General features: G+C 40.0%; 1 long non-coding RNA gene across 1 annotated transcript in view; it reads right to left on the bottom strand.

The window, feature by feature from the left end:
- The window catches only part of LOC134350122 (uncharacterized), a 74233-nt gene extending 58370 nt beyond the window's left edge, over window positions 1-15863 (bottom strand). The window contains exon 1 of the long non-coding RNA XR_010018821.1: window positions 15711-15863. This is a non-coding gene — a long non-coding RNA (uncharacterized LOC134350122). The remainder of the gene's footprint in view (window positions 1-15710) is intronic.
- Between the last annotated feature and the right edge of the window lie 220 nt (window positions 15864-16083).

Raw genomic sequence — 16083 nt, 5'->3', positions numbered from 1 at the left:
GATTACCTGTACTACGTCCCAACATTCACAGTTTACAATGACAACAACCCCTTCACGTATGTTCTGTCTTCAGCAAAGTTGAATACAACCGGATATAGATGGGTTGTGAACTGGCCGGTTTCTACTTCACTATCCGTTATCACCCAGGAAAAGAAAAGCTGATGCTGTCTCTTTGTTCTGAATGCCAGTAGCCATGGAAATGACTCTGAGTGAGCAGATGGAAGAAATCTCGTTCGATTCAGTGGGAACCACAGTCCAGGCCACTGAAGTGCAGCAAAGTGCAGACATACCCTGGTCCATGGCAGCATCTATACTGTTAGACACAGCAAATGTCAACTTGATGAACACATCGGTTCCACCACTCTCCAGGAGAGAGGTCTGGCAAGCAAAGGAAGAGAATAGTGACATCAAAATGGTAATTGACTTTGTACACTCAGGTTTGAAGCCTACTTTTCAACAAATACAGACATTAAGCAAGCGAGCCAGGCACTTTCTGTGAGAGTGGGATAAATTAGTATTGTATGATGATAGCATCCTTCATCAGAAAATTACCCAACAGACATAACTGGTGGTGCCTGAGAAGTTCAAGAGTACAGTCCTGAAAGAGCTACACGATAAAATGGGGTACCAAGGCATCGATTGAACAACAACTCTGGTAAGAGGGAGATTTTTCTGGCCTCATGTGGAGAAGGACATTGAGCACCATGTGCTAAGAGTCTGTACCTGTCTCAAGCAAAAGAACCTGTGTCGGGAAACAAGGGCACACCTCAAGAGCATCGTGACAATGCAGCCATTTGAACTTGAGTCAGTTGACTTACTTCACTTAGACAAGTGCAAGGGCAGATACGAGTACAGTTTGGTGATTATTGACCATTTTACATCATTTGCACAGGAACATGCCACAACCTCGAAGTCAGGAAAAACTGTCACTGATAGTCTTTTCAATGACTTTGCCCTGAAGTTTTGGTTCCCATCTTGAAAACACCATGACCAAGGGGCCGAATTTGAGAACCAACTCTTCATGCAACTGAGAAAACAATTCAAGAACTACACTATACCACCCCCAGGGAAAATGGATAAGTTGAGAGGCTCAACCGGATTCTTCTGCTAATGTTGAAAACACTAATGGAAAGACAAAAAGAAAATTGGAAAAAGTCATTGAATAAGATGGTCTATGCTTACAACTGCACAAAGTCAGAAGTGACAGGATTCTCTCCGTTCTTCCTTCTCTTCATAAAAGTTGGCCATAGATATATTATTTAGCCTGAACACTAACAAAAGTCCCACAACACACAGCAAATACTTGGAAAAATGGAAAAGAAGCATGCAAGAAGTCCATCAAATTGTCAAGGAGTTTTTACAAAAGGTCTTAGGGAGAAATAAGAGACACTATGATAGCAGAATGAGATTTACATGGTTCCAATCTGGGAATTGCATCCTCATAAAGAACCTGACACCCTGTGGAGGTCCGGGAAAGTTTTGAAACTATTGGGAGGACAGCATCCGTATTGTTGAGTGAAAAGTTGAGGAGGATGTGCCAATCTATGAAGTAAAACCTGAACAAGGAAAATCACAGTCCTCTCATGCCATGTGAACACCTGCCTTTGGATGCTGAACCACAAATGGATACCACAACAAAGCAAGCATGTCTGCCAAAACAGAGCACCAGAGCTCAGCCACCTGAAGAAGGGAAGAGAGTGAACCAGCCAGTGATGTGAGGTTTTGAAGTAGAGCCTATACAACCTGCTGAGCAGTAAATAAGGGTTGAGGACTCACAACATTTCCATTGAAAAATGCCTGAGAAGGACAGATGTTGAGCTTACCTGCATGTGAACCAAAACCAGTCCCTGAACCTTCATCTATACCAAGTAACCTAGATGACTTACCCAAAGTACGAATCATTACCAATCCCTGTACCTTCATCCAAACCAAGTGACCCAAGTGATTTTCCTGCATTTACTCCTGAGAATGTTAAGCCAGACAATCAGATGGAGCAAAGACAAGAGAGCTCAAAATTTTCTTGGAGGGAATGACAACCACCAAAATGTTTTATTTACTATAGGGTTAGGACCTCCACATGTCACAACATACTGTAGACTGTAGGCCACATCAATATCAGGCCTTATCTCATAATTGTGTAAAGTCAATGACTTCATGGCAACCTGTGCTTCAGTTCCTACATTAACTACCATTTGCCTACTAGAAACCAAAAGAATATTTCTTACAAAGAAAGAAGTGATCGCAAGTCTAACATGGAGGAGATGTCAGGACAACATCTACTTTTGAGGGGGAGTATGTGACAAAATTGAAATATGTTTAATTTAGTTATAAATAATTGCTCAAATAATTTTTGAAAAGAGTTAAATTACAAACGTAATTTATTTAAAGTGAGTATCATTTCTTGTTGAGAAACAAAAGAGATATTACTTTAAAAACATGCAAATGTGTTCAGTTGAAAATTCTGAGAACCTGTGTGCAAGGAATTCTTTTATAGTATTGAGCACTGAATGTGCCATTGACTTGTAAGGGCTTGCATTCAATCTTCAGTACGCGATTGATCGTTCATTCCTGCCAGAATTCCTGGTTGGGGGTGGTGGGAGGGACAGCACATGTTGTGTTCATTCACCATAAAGTTAATGATGTATGAACGTTCCCATATCCCTTTTTCAGGGGTACTACACTAGCACAGATACTTAAATCATCCTTAGTGACAGGTGAGGTACTAGAGGACTGCAGGATAGCCAATCTTGTATAGCTGTATAAAAGGCTCTAAACATGAATCAGAAAATTGTAGGCCAGTGAGTCTGACATCGGTTGTAGGAAAGCTATTGTAAAGTATTCTAAGGGACTGGATATGTAAGTATTTAGATAGACATAGACTGATAACTAATAATCAGCATGGCTCTGTGCATGGTAGGTCATGTCGAAACAATTTTATAGAGTTTTTAAAGGATGTTACCAGGAAGGTGGATAAAGGCAAGGCAGTGGATGTTGCCTACATGGACTTTAGTATGGCACTTGACAAGGTCCCACATTAGGAGGTTGGTCAAGAAGGTTCAGTCACTCGGCATTCAAGATGAGGTAGTAAATTGGATTAGACATTGGCTTTGTGGAAGAAGCCAGAGACTGTTGCCTCTCTGAGTGGAGGCTGTGACTAGTGGCATGTCACATAGAAACACAGAAAACCTACAGTACAAAACAGACAGGCCCTTCCACCCACAATGCTGTGCCGAACATATACTTACTTTAGAAATTACCTAGGGTTACCCAAAGCCGTCTATTTTTCTAAGCTCCATGTACCTATCCAAGAGTCTCTTAAAAGACCATATTGTATACGCCTCCACCACCGTTGCCAGCAGCCCATTCCACACACTTACCACTCTCTGCGTAAAATACTTACCCCTGACATCTCCTCTGTACCTGTTTCCAAGGACCTTAAAACTGTGCCCTCTTGTGTTAGCCATTTCAGCCCAGGGAAAAAGCCTCTGACTATCCACGCGATCAATGCCTCTCATTATCTTACACAATTCTATCAGGTCACCTCTCATTATCCATCGCTCCAAGGAGAAAAGGCCAAGTTCACTCCACCTATTCTCATAAGGCATGCTCCCCAATCTAGGCAACATCCTTGTAAATCTCCTCGACACCCTTTCAAACGTTTCCACATCTTTCCTATAGTGAGGCGACCAGAACTGAGCACAGTACTCCAAGTGGGGTCTGACCAGGGTCCTATATAGCTGCAACATTAGCTCTTGGCTCTTGAACTCAATCCCATGGTTGATGAAGGACAATACACTGTATGCATTCTTAACCACACAGTCAACCTGCTCAGCAGCTTTGAGTGTCCTGTGGACTCTGACCCCAAGATCCCGCTGATTCTCTACACTGCCAAGAGTCTTACCATTAATACTATATTCTGCCATCATATTTGACCTATCAAAATGAACCACTTTACATTTATCTGAGTTGAACCCCATCTGCCACTTCTCAGCCCAGTTTTGCATCCTATTGATGTCCCACTGTAACATCTGACAGTCCTCCACACTATCTACCTTTATGTTATCAGCAAATTTACTAACCCCTCCCTTCACTTCCTCACCCAGGTCATTTATAAAAATCATGAAAGAGAAGGGGTCCCAGAACAGATCTCTGAGGCACACCACTGGTCACCGACCTCCATGCAGAATATGACCTGTCTACAACCACTCTTTGCCATCTGTGGGCAAACCAATTCTGGATCCACAAAGCAAAGTCCCCTTGGATCCCAAGCCAATACTTTCTCAATATGCCTTGCATGGGGTACCTTATCAAATGCCCTGCTGAAATCAATATACACTACATCTACTGCTCTACCTTCATCAATGTGTTTAGACACATCCTCAAAAAATTCAATCAGGCTCGTAAGGCACGACGCGCCTTTCACAAAGCCATGCTAACTATTCCTTATCATATTATGCCTCTCTATATGTTCACAAATCCTGCCTTCAAGATTTTCTTCATCAACTTACCAACCACTGAAATAAGATTCACTGGTCTATAATTTCCTGGGCTATCTCTACTCCCTTTCTTGAATAAGGAAACAACATCTGCAACCCGCTAATCCTCCCAGACCTCAACTGTCTCCATTGATGATGCAACTATCATTGCCAGAGGCTCAATAATCCCTTCCCTCGCCTCCCACAGTAGCCTGGGGTATATCTTGTCCAGTCTCAGTGATTAATCCAACTTTATACTTTCCAGAAGCTCTAGCACATCCTCTTCCTTAATGTCTATATGATCAAGCTTTTCAATCCACTGTAAGTCATCCCTACAATTGCCAAGGTCCTCTTCCGTAGTGAATACTGATGCAAAGTATTCATTAAGTACCTCCACTACCTCCTCCAGTTCCATACACACTTTTCCACTGTCACACATGATTGGTCCTATTCTCTCACGTCTTATCCTCTTGCTCTTCACATACTTGTAGAATGCCTTGGGGTTTTTCTTAATCCTGCTCACCAAGGCCTTCTCATGGCCCCTTCTGGCTCTCCTAATTTCATTCTTAAGCTCCTTTCTGCTCGCCTTATAATTTTCTAGACCTCTATCATTACCTAGTTTTTTGAACCTTTCGTAAGCTTTTCTTTTCTTCTTAACTAGATTTTCTACAGCCTTTGTACACCATGGTTCCTGTACCCTACCATCCTTTCCCTGTCTCATTAGAACGTACCTATGCAGAATGCCACACAAATATCCCCTAAGCATTTGCCACATTACTACTGTACATTTCCCTGAGAACATCTGCTCTTAATTTACGCTTCCAAGTTCCTGCCTGATAGCTTCATATTTCCCCTTACTCCAATTAAACATTTTCCTGACTTGTCTGCTCTGATCCCTCCCCAATGCTATGGTAAAGGAGATAGAATTGTGATCACTATCTCCAAAATGCTCTCCCACTGAGAGACCTGACACCTGACCAAGTTCATTTCCCAATACCAAATCAAGTCTCCTCTTGTAGACTTATCTACATATTGCGTCAGAAAAACTTCCTGAACACACCTAACAAATTCCATCCTATCTAAACCCCTTGTTTTAGGGAGATGCCAATCAATATTGGGGAAATAAAAATCTCTCATCAGGACAACCTTGTTATTATTGCACTGTTCCAGAATTTGTCTCCCTATTTGCTCCTCAATGCCCTGTTACTATTATGAGGTCTATAAAAATCACCCAGGAGAGTTATTGACCCTTTCCTGTTTCTAACATACACCCACAGAGACTCAACAGACAATCCCTCCATGACTTCATCACAGGGATCAGTGCTGGGTCCTTTGTTGTTTGTCATCTATATCAGTGATCTGGATGATAATGTGGTTAACCAGATCCACAAATTTGCAGATGACACCAAGCCTGGGGGTGTAGTGGACAGTAAGAAAGGCTATCATGGCTTGCAGAGGGATCTGCATCAGCTGAAAAAAATGGGCTAAAAAATGGCAGATGGAATTTAATGCAGACAAGTGTGCGAGGATTTGCACTTCGGTAGGACCAACCAGGGTAGGTCTTACACAGTGAATGGTAGGGCACTGAGGAGTGTGGTAGAACAATGGGATCTGGGAATACAGGTCCATAATTCTTTGGAAGTGGCATCACAGGTAGATAGGGTCATAATGAAAGTTTTTGGAACGTTGGCCTTCATAAATCAATTTATTGAGTACAGGAGATGGGATATTATATTGAAGTTGTATAAGAAGTTGGTGAGGCCTAATTTGGAGTATTGTGTGAGTTTTGGTCACCTACCCACAGGAAAAGGATAAACAAGGTTGAAAGAGTACAGAGAAAATTTACAAGGATGTTGCCAGGTCTGGAGGACCTGAGTTATATGGAAAGATTGAATAGGTTAGGACTTTATTCCTTGGAACATAGAAGATCGAGAGGAGATATGATAGAAGTATGCAAAATTATAAGGGGTATAGATAGAGTAAATGCAAGCAGGCTTTTTCCACTGAGGTTGTGGCGGTGGCGGGGGGGTCTTACAGGCAGAAGTCATAGGTTAAGGGTGAAAGGTGAGAAATTTAAGGGGAACATGAGTGGAAACTTCTTCACTCAGAGGGTCATGAGGTTGTAGAATGAGCTGCCAGCACATGTGGTCCATGCGAGTTCAATGGGAGTAGGCAGTTTAAAAGGATTCAGCATAGACTAGGTGGCTGAGGGGTCTGTTTCTGTGCTGTACTCTGTGACTCTATGACCTGTACCCCGTGGCCCTCGACAAACTTATCTTTTCATTCAATGTAATCATGCTGTTCTACCCCCCAGGCCTCAACGCTTCTTCAGTGCATGTAACCTGTAGCCTTCAATTGCATGATCTGTCAGAACCATATCTACTCCTCTTGAAATACTTTCTCCTCAACACTCCAAGATAGAGAATTCTAGATATTCACCACCTGTTGTCCAAAGTAATTTCTATGTACCTAACTTTAAAATAACTGCCTTCTTTGCTTCTAAATATGGCATAGCATTCAAGATTCTCCCACTGGTGAAAACATCTTAACATTAATCTGTTAATACTCCCATAGGAAATGATGTGCTTACATAAGAAATGTACTGTATTGATGCTTTTTAGATGCTATAATACTGAATATTGATAACTCTGACCATTACGCTCCTCTTCAATGAGCTTTCCATTGCCACTGTGTGTGAGAAAATGTGTAACTGTTGCTGTTCAATGGAGAGATCCTTTTACAGATCTCTCTTCACTTTTGACAGACAGGAATATGCAACAAGCACTGAGAGATCCAGGTTGCTTTGATGATGGCATTTTATTTATATTTCATTGGTTAGTGATTAACAATGACCTACATTCCTGGGCAGAGTATTGGTGGTGAAGAGATATGGAGCTGCTGGTGGCACAGGTTTTGGTGCAGGTAGAGTGGTGTAAATAGATTCATGTGGTCACTTTGTTAGGTGCACCTGTACTTGATAATGCAAATATCTAATTATCCAGTCCTGTGGCAGCAACTCAATGCATAAAAGCATTTAGACATGGTCAAAGATTTCAGTTATTGTTCAGCCTAAACATCAGAATGGGGAAGAAGTGTGATATAAGTGACTTTGACCGTGGAATGATTGTTGGTGCCAGAAGGGGTGCTTTGAGTTTCTCAAAAACTGCTGATTGTGTGTATTCAGGAGCTATGCAATATAGCAAATATTAATTTCAAAGCAATCAGTCTTTAGATCTGAATATGGATAGTAAATTGAATTTTAAATGCAATTTGGAACAATAGCCTTCCTGAAGCTGCATTGTAGAGTAATTTGCAGTCCAGGAAACACCCAATTGACTGAGATGTCTGCTTATGCATGAGTGCAATCAACATCCCATTGAACAAAGATTCTGCAAGGACATGAATACAACTCATTTTGGATGTGTTGGTGGGAAGATGCACATATTTGAAAAATTACATGTAACTGAAGAGAAACATTATGAATGCATTGTAACTAAAGAAAGTGTCCTATTACCTTTGTTCTTTAGCATATAAAAGGGTGTTGTAATGTTGATGGGACAGTGAGTAACTCTAAAGGCTGTCAGCTTGTGTGTGTTCCAATTAAAGTCTTTAATATATACCAGCTGCATCTTTCCAATGGCTTCATTCCCAGTCACGACACTGATCTCCTGTAATTTTCATGTATAACAGTCTCTAGAGTCTACAGCAAATGATGCAAAAAACAAAAATCATCCAGTGAGTGGTAGTTCTATGGGCAAAAACGTCTTGTTAATAAGAGAAGTCAGCAGAGAATGGTCAGACTGGTTCAAGCTGACAGGAAGGCGACAATAACTCAAATAACCACATGTTACAACAATGGTGTGCAGTAGAGCATCTCTGAATACACAACATGTTGAACCTTGAAGTAGGTGGGACAGAAACAGATGACCATACACTTAGCCACTGTATTAGGTACAGGAGATATCTAATAATGCCAAAGAATAACAAACACACACTACATGTATATATCTACGGTGAAGAAGCATTGCCCAAACTGCAAATTGGAAGAAATCATTCAAAACAACAATAGGTATATTGGGTGTATTAAGAACATTTTAACTCACTCCACCAGTCCCTTGTCCTTTTTATTCATTCTTGTTGGTTGGAAACATCACAGCTACCCTCATGGTTTTCTGGCTACGTTAATAACATTAAAAAAAGAAAAAATGTATAACTTATGCTAAAACCTGAATGAATATTTGTCCTGCAGACAACTCACCTGTAATTAACACATACACTGTGCTTTTTCATTTCGCACCTCCAATATTTTTATTATAGTCTCTCTTGGTCTCCAGCCTATCACAGACAATTCCTTTGTAATCATCCTTTTTCTCCCTCTGTCCCTCTGAATATACCTCTTGCCCATCCTCTGGGTCACCCCCCCTCCTTGTCTTTCTTCCCGGACCTCCTGTCCCATGATCCTCTCGTATCCCCTTTTGCCTATCACCTGTCCAGCTCTCGGCTCTATCCCTCCCCCTCCTATCTTCTCCTATCATTTTGGATCTCCCCCTCCCCCTCCAACTTTCAAATCCCTTACTTACTCTTCCTTCAGTTAGTCCTGACGAAGGGTCTCGGCCTGAAACGTCGACTGCACCTCTTCCTACAGATGCTGCTTGGCCTGCTGCGTTCACCAGCAACTTTGATGTATGTTGCTTGAATTTCCAGCATCTGCAGAATTCCTGTTGTTCTCATTTTTCTCCTCTCTCTTCCTACCTCCCTCCCTCCATCTCACCATCCCTTTCCCTCTCCCTCTCTGCCTCCCTCTCCATAGATGCTGCCTTAACTAATAAGTATTCTTTGCATTTTCAGCTTTTATTTCAGAATTCCAGCCTCTGCAGTTCTTTGCTTTTCATTAGATATAATAATGTTTTTAAAAGCGAAAGAAAATCATGAATGTCTGATTGCTTTATAGATAGGCCAAACAACTACATAATAAATCTTATTATAAGATTCATAATTTAGATGTTCTGAAATGAGAAAGTATTGAATACAATGGATAATTGATATGAGGTGGAATAAAATATCACAATGAACAAATTTCCGAAAATCATCATAATTGCCACTGGCTGAGATATCAGGAGAGAACTGTTAATATTATTTGATGAGCATAGAATTGCAAAACATTACAGAGAAGTAATAAATCAATATGTCAAACAATATAACTAACAAAAATAGACAATCCCTATCAGTCAAGTGCTCTCACTGAAACTAAGCTCACAGAAACTAATCAACATTTTACTTATTAAATCAGTTCTGAATAATGCCATTGGTTGTCTAAACAAAGGTTAGATTGAGTGCATTCTGTCTAATATGCATTGAATTAATGTTCATAAAATATTTTTAACCAAGTATCCTGATATAACAAATGGGATGCAATACCAATAGCAAACAAGAAAGCAGATTAATACCTTTGCCATAGGCCAAAATAAACAATGATTTGGTAATTCCTTCAATGATTGTGTATTCATTACAATCTCAACACTTGAGTTTTTTAAAATGATTCAAAAGTTAAAATTTATTTGCTCCACATATCAACATTCAAAGTAAATTTATTATCAAAGTACCATATACCATATACACCATATACAACCCTGAGATTGAATGGAAGACGGCACCAATACAGTGACAACCAGTGTGCAAAAAGACAACAAACTGTGCAAATACAAAAAGAAAGAAAGAATAAAAATAAATAAATAAATATCAAAAACATGAGAGGCAGAGCCCTTGAAACTGAGTCCATAGATTGTGGGAACATTTCAATGATGCGGCAGGTGAAGCTGAGTAAAGTATACCCTCTGGTTCAAGTGTCTGATGGTTGATGGGTAACAACTGTTCCTGAACGTTGTGGTGCGATTACTAAGGTTCTTTCCCATGATAGACTGGGCCATATTCACTACTTTTTTTCCATTCAAGGGCATTGGCGTTTCCACACCAGGCTGTGATGCAGCCAGTCAATATACTTTTCACTGGACATCTTTAGAAGTTTGTCAAAACCTAAATGTTATGCCGAATCTTTACAAACTCCTAAGAAAGGAGAGACACTGCCATGCATCTTCATAATCGCCCTTGCATTTTGGGCCCAGGGCAAGTCTTCTGAAATGATGACGCTGAGAAGTTAAAGTTGCTGACCTTCTCCACCTCTGATCCCCTGATGAAGACTGGCTCAAGGACCTCTCGTTTCATCCACCTGAAGTTACTAATCAGCTCCTTCGTCTTGCTGACATTGAGTAAATGGTTGTTGTTATGGCACCAGTCAGCAGATTTTCAATCTCCTCCCATATGTTGATTTGTCACCACCTTTGATTTGGCCTACGACACTGGCGATGCCAGCTAACTTAAATATGCGCTTAGTGTAAAGCAAGTAGAGCAGGGGGCTAAGCACACAACCTTGCGGTGCACCTGTGCTGATTGAGATTGGGGAAGAAGTGTTGTTGCCAATCTGAACTGAATGTGGTTTGCAAATGAGGAAATTGAGGATCCAATTGTTCAAGGAGGTATTGAAGTCAAGGCCTTGAAGCTTATTGATTAATTTTGAAAGGATAATAGTATTTAATGCTGAACTGTAGTTACTAAAGGAAATCCTGATGTATGCATCTTTGTTGTCCAGATGTTCCAGGGTTGAGTGAACAGCCAATGAAATAGCATCTGCTGTGGACCTGTTGTGCTGGTAAGCTAATTGGAGTGGATCCAATTCTCTTCTCATGCAGGAGTTGATATGCTTTATCACCAACCTCTCAAAATACTTTATCACTGTGCATATAAGTGCTACTAGATGATAGTCACTGAGGCAGGTTACCACGTTCTTCTCAGGCACTGGCATAATTGAAGCCTGCTTGAAGCAGGTGGGTACCTTAAACCACCAAAGTGAGAGTTAACCATCTCTCCAGCCAGTTGATCAGCACAGGTCTTTAGTACTCAGTTAGATACCCGATCTGGGCTGGATATTTTCTCTGCATTCACCCTCCTGAAGGATGCTTTCACGTTGGCCTCAGACACTGAAATCACAGGGTTATTGAGGTCACTGGAGTTTGCGATAGTTCCTCCATGTTTTGATGGTCAAAACAAGCACAGAAGGCATTAAGCTTATCTGCAAGTGATGACCTGCTGTCACGTATACATACCTGCATACCATCGGAGATTATAATTTTCATACAAAGGATAAAACTAGATTAATTTCAATTAGGTGAACCACAAAATAAAGTCGAAGTAAAAGCCAATCCTTTCCACATGCAGGTACATTCTACGTATAAAGTTAATGTAACCTCATTATGCTGTTTGTGTAAGGTCAGAAGGTACAGTGGTTCACTAAGTCGGAAAAAAGCACCTTCCATATTATGGAATGCAACAATATAATGTCAAAGTTGTTATTGTTGAACCTAGTTTCTACCTGTAAAGGATGGACTAGTGTAGAGATTTATTTTTTATTCTAATGTTGATCCATAGGTTAATTGTTGGTCATAGTGGCTCTATTCCCGTTCGAAACCTTTCTTTGAAGTGCAGCTATGAAAGCCAATTAGAATCTATGTTCAACTGGGGAGAAAATTCACTGCATAGTGGAGATTATAACATTATAAGATGAATGCAGACCATTTTAAGAAAGGCTTTGTTGGGTGGCATTGCTATTCCAATCTTTGCTTTGCTAGCGTCAGTACCAGTTTACCAATAATAACTACAATGTTCTCATTGATTGAATTATTGTTGTGTTGTACTACAACTCTGCTTCTTAACCAACCACAATAGATAAAACACATCATATAATTGTATCTCCTTCTTTAATATTTCATTTTCTATTGTAATTATATGAAAACTATTGCAAGAGCCTTAAGGAAATGGTATACATGAATCAACAAAGGAATGAAATAGCATTAACAACAGAACCCAATGTAATTTAGTTCATGACACTGTATCTGTTTAGGCTTTTTCATTACTTCTCTTTTTGAGTTTGAATGCAAGAGGTGTATTTTCCTTGCAAATAATTAATGTTTAGTTTTTTACTTTTCAATATATGAATATGAGAATTGTCAAAAAGATCAGCCAAGTTTAAGAAATTATATCTTTTTTTCATGCATTCAATTTAGGATCCTTTACAGAAAATAATTGAAATTACACAAATCATTCCAGAAAATGTTTAAAGACCATATGCCTGAAGAGACTTGTTTACAGAAAAACTATTCCTCAGTGTGTAGGAAGTATCGGCTTGTAATGGGGACTTGGTTTCTAAGGCTATAGGATACCTGTCCATTCTCTGTAGGGAACCCAGCCTGGTTCCAGCAGAGGAGACATCAGGGCAGGAAACCTTATGAGTAGTGCCATGGTGTTGGACTGCGGGGGGCAAGTGACGCAAGATAGACCGAAGGGATTAGAACAAGAAATTGTAGAGGTAGACAAGGATCTGAGAGGAAGAATACATTCTATGATCTTAGGGAGACCAGGACAGTTAGAGTTCAAATATTTGAGAGAAACAGGTGGCCCTGAGAGAAACTTAACAGAGCAAATTTTGAGGAGGAGCAGGGGAAGAATAGGAGCATAGTACAAATTAGAAAACACAATCCTGACAGATCAGGGCAATCTGAAGAATACTAACATTTCTCATAGGCAACATTACTAACTTACTTGTAATATGCCTTTCCTTGCCTCATAACATCCAAGGTTAAATAATTAATAATGTGAGAAAAACCATTGGTTTGGCCAAAGGTAGGCCACCGCACTCAGTTTTGGTTTCTCCAGTATTAAAGTAATTTCAGAACCTTTGGAAATGTACAGCATAGAATCACTGAGATGTTGCCAAGAAACAGAAATAATGATTGAGATTTTGAGATACTATAAATATTTCCAATAGACTGGAAAAGACTTAATATAGTTTTAAAGCTTGATTGTTTTTGATAGAGTGAATAGGGACTGACCATTTTCTGTGATGCAAAGGTCAGTGTCAAGGGGTTATAAGATTCAATATTGTCACCATATGAGAGAAAAAAGAACAGATTATTTGAGTGTAGATTTATTGAAAGATAGAATGTTCTGCTGAAGGAAATCTTCAGACTGCATCACTTAATAGAAAATTGAATAAATATTTGAATGAGGGCATTTCTACACCTTCTGAGGAGAGGGAAAGTCAATGATTTCAGCATACTTAGTTTGGTGTAGGAAAAGATTCATCACAGATTTGAGGGGCTGGAAGATCTCATTCTATGATGTAAACTTTATGAACAAAATTAATGAATATTTAAGTTAGAAACATGGAAAATGAAAACATATTTCCTGGAACAGTTATATTTGCCACAATGGCACCTGAAGCAACGATGCTCATGGTTTGGATGTTCCCTGCAAAAAAAAAGCTTAATAATACTATACTAATTCTGAGTGTAATAACTTCAAAAATGTTGTCACTTCATTTCAAAACACAAAATCTGGGATGCTTGCAGTTTCTGGGTAAACATCCTAGTGACTGTGAACCTGACTCATCCATCAAAGTTCTCCACCAGCAGTGAAGGGGAGCTAATAGTCTACCAACAGTATAGGGGTGTTAATAATCTACCAACAGTGAAAGGCAGCTAATAGTCCACTAACAGTACTCTACCAATAGTAAAAGGATGCTAATAGTCTACCAAGAGTACAGGGGTGCTAATAGTCCACTAACAGTACAGGACAGCTAATAATCTACCAACAGTGAAGGGCAGCTAGTAGTCTACCAACAGTAAAAGGATGCTAATAGTCTGCCAAGAGTACAGGGGTGCTAATAGTCCACTAACAGTACAGGACAGCTAATAATCTACCAACAGTGAAGGGGAGCTAGTAGTTTACCAACAGTAAAAGGATGCTAATAGTCTGCCAAGAGTACAGGGTTGCTAATAGTCCACTAACAGTACAGGGGAGCTAATAAGTGATGGGCAGCTAATGGTCTACCAAGAGTAAAGATGCGCTAATAGTCTACCAAAATTACAGGGGTGCAAATTGTCTACCAACAGTACAGGGATGCTAATAGTCTTCAAAGAGTAAAGGGGTGCTTATAGTCTACCAACAGTACAGGGGCACTTATAATCTACCAACAGTAAAGGGGCGATACTTGTCTACCAACAGTACAGGGGTGTTAATAATCTACCAACAGTAAAGGGGTGCTAATGGTCTACCAACAGTGAAGAGGAGCTAATAGTCTATCAACAGTGAAGGGGTGCAATACAGGGGTGATAATAGTCTACCAACAGTACCATGCTGCTAATAGTCTACCAACAGTACCATGCTGCTAATATTCTACCAACAGTACCAGGCTGCTAATAGTCTACCAACAGTACCATGCTTCTAATATTCTACCAACAGTACCATGCTTCTAATAGTCTACCAACAGTACCATGCTGCTAATATTCTACCAACAGTACCAGGCTGCTAATAGTCTACCAACAGTACCATGCTGCTAATATTCTACCAACAGTACCATGCTGCTAATAGTCTACCAACAGTACCATGCTGCTAAAAGTCTACCAACAGTACCATGCTGCTAATATTCTACCAACAGTACCATGCTGCTAATAGTCTACCAACAGTACCATGCTGCTAAAAGTCTACCAACAGTACCATGCTGCTAATATTCTACCAACAGTACCATGCTGCTAATAGTCTACCAACAGTACCATGCTGCTAATATTCTACCAACAGTACCATGCTGCTAATAGTCTACCAACAGTACCATGCTGCTAATAGTCTACCAACAGTACCATGCTGCTAAAAGTCTACCAACAGTACCATGCTGCTAATATTCTACCAACAGTACCATGCTGCTAATAGTCTACCAACAGTACCATGCTGCTAATAGTCTACCAACAGTACCATGCTGCTAAAAGTCTACCAACAGTACCATGCTGCTAATAGTCTACCAACAGTACCATGCTGCTAATATTCTACCAACAGTACCATGCTGCTAATAGTCTACCAACAGTACCATGCTGCTAATAGTCTACCAACAGTACCATGCTGCTAATATTCTACCAACAGTACAAGAGAAAGTAAGCACAGTAGTGTCATTACATTCGCTTCACTTTTGTTCACTAGAGATGGTTAGGTATCGTCATTCCCGTTGGAAGGAAACTAGTTTGTAATATGGCTCTCTAGTAAGCAAATCGAAATAAAGCCCAGTCTAAGAAATAAAAAAAGAAAAACTCTAGCTTGATTCGTAAAGACTCACTGACCAGTGTCAAAATCTACCTGATATTGCTTCCATGGAATACTGAAGACTGATCCAATGCCTCCATCGTGCACATAAGCCTCCCCTCCATCAAGAACATCTTCAAAAGCCGTTGCTGCAAGAAATAACATCTCTCATTAAGGACTCTCACCATCCAGGACATGCTCATTACTACCATCAGGAAGGAGGTACAGGAGCCTGAAGACACACACTCAATGTTTTACAAACATCTTCTATTCCTCAGCTATCAAATTTCTGAACGGTCCATGAACCCAAGAACACTACCTCATTATTCCTGTGTTGCACTATTTATGTATCTATCAGTCTATTTAATTGTTTGTTCATTTATCTATTTAGTATTGTGACTTAACATATTTTAAGAGTGAATAAACC

The sequence above is a fragment of the Mobula hypostoma genome, chromosome 8, assembly GCF_963921235.1.
Source record: "Mobula hypostoma chromosome 8, sMobHyp1.1, whole genome shotgun sequence".
Lineage (NCBI taxonomy): Eukaryota > Metazoa > Chordata > Chondrichthyes > Myliobatiformes > Myliobatidae > Mobula > Mobula hypostoma.
Note: the sequence above shows the minus strand (reverse complement) of the source record. Positions and strands in the feature narration are given on the sequence as shown.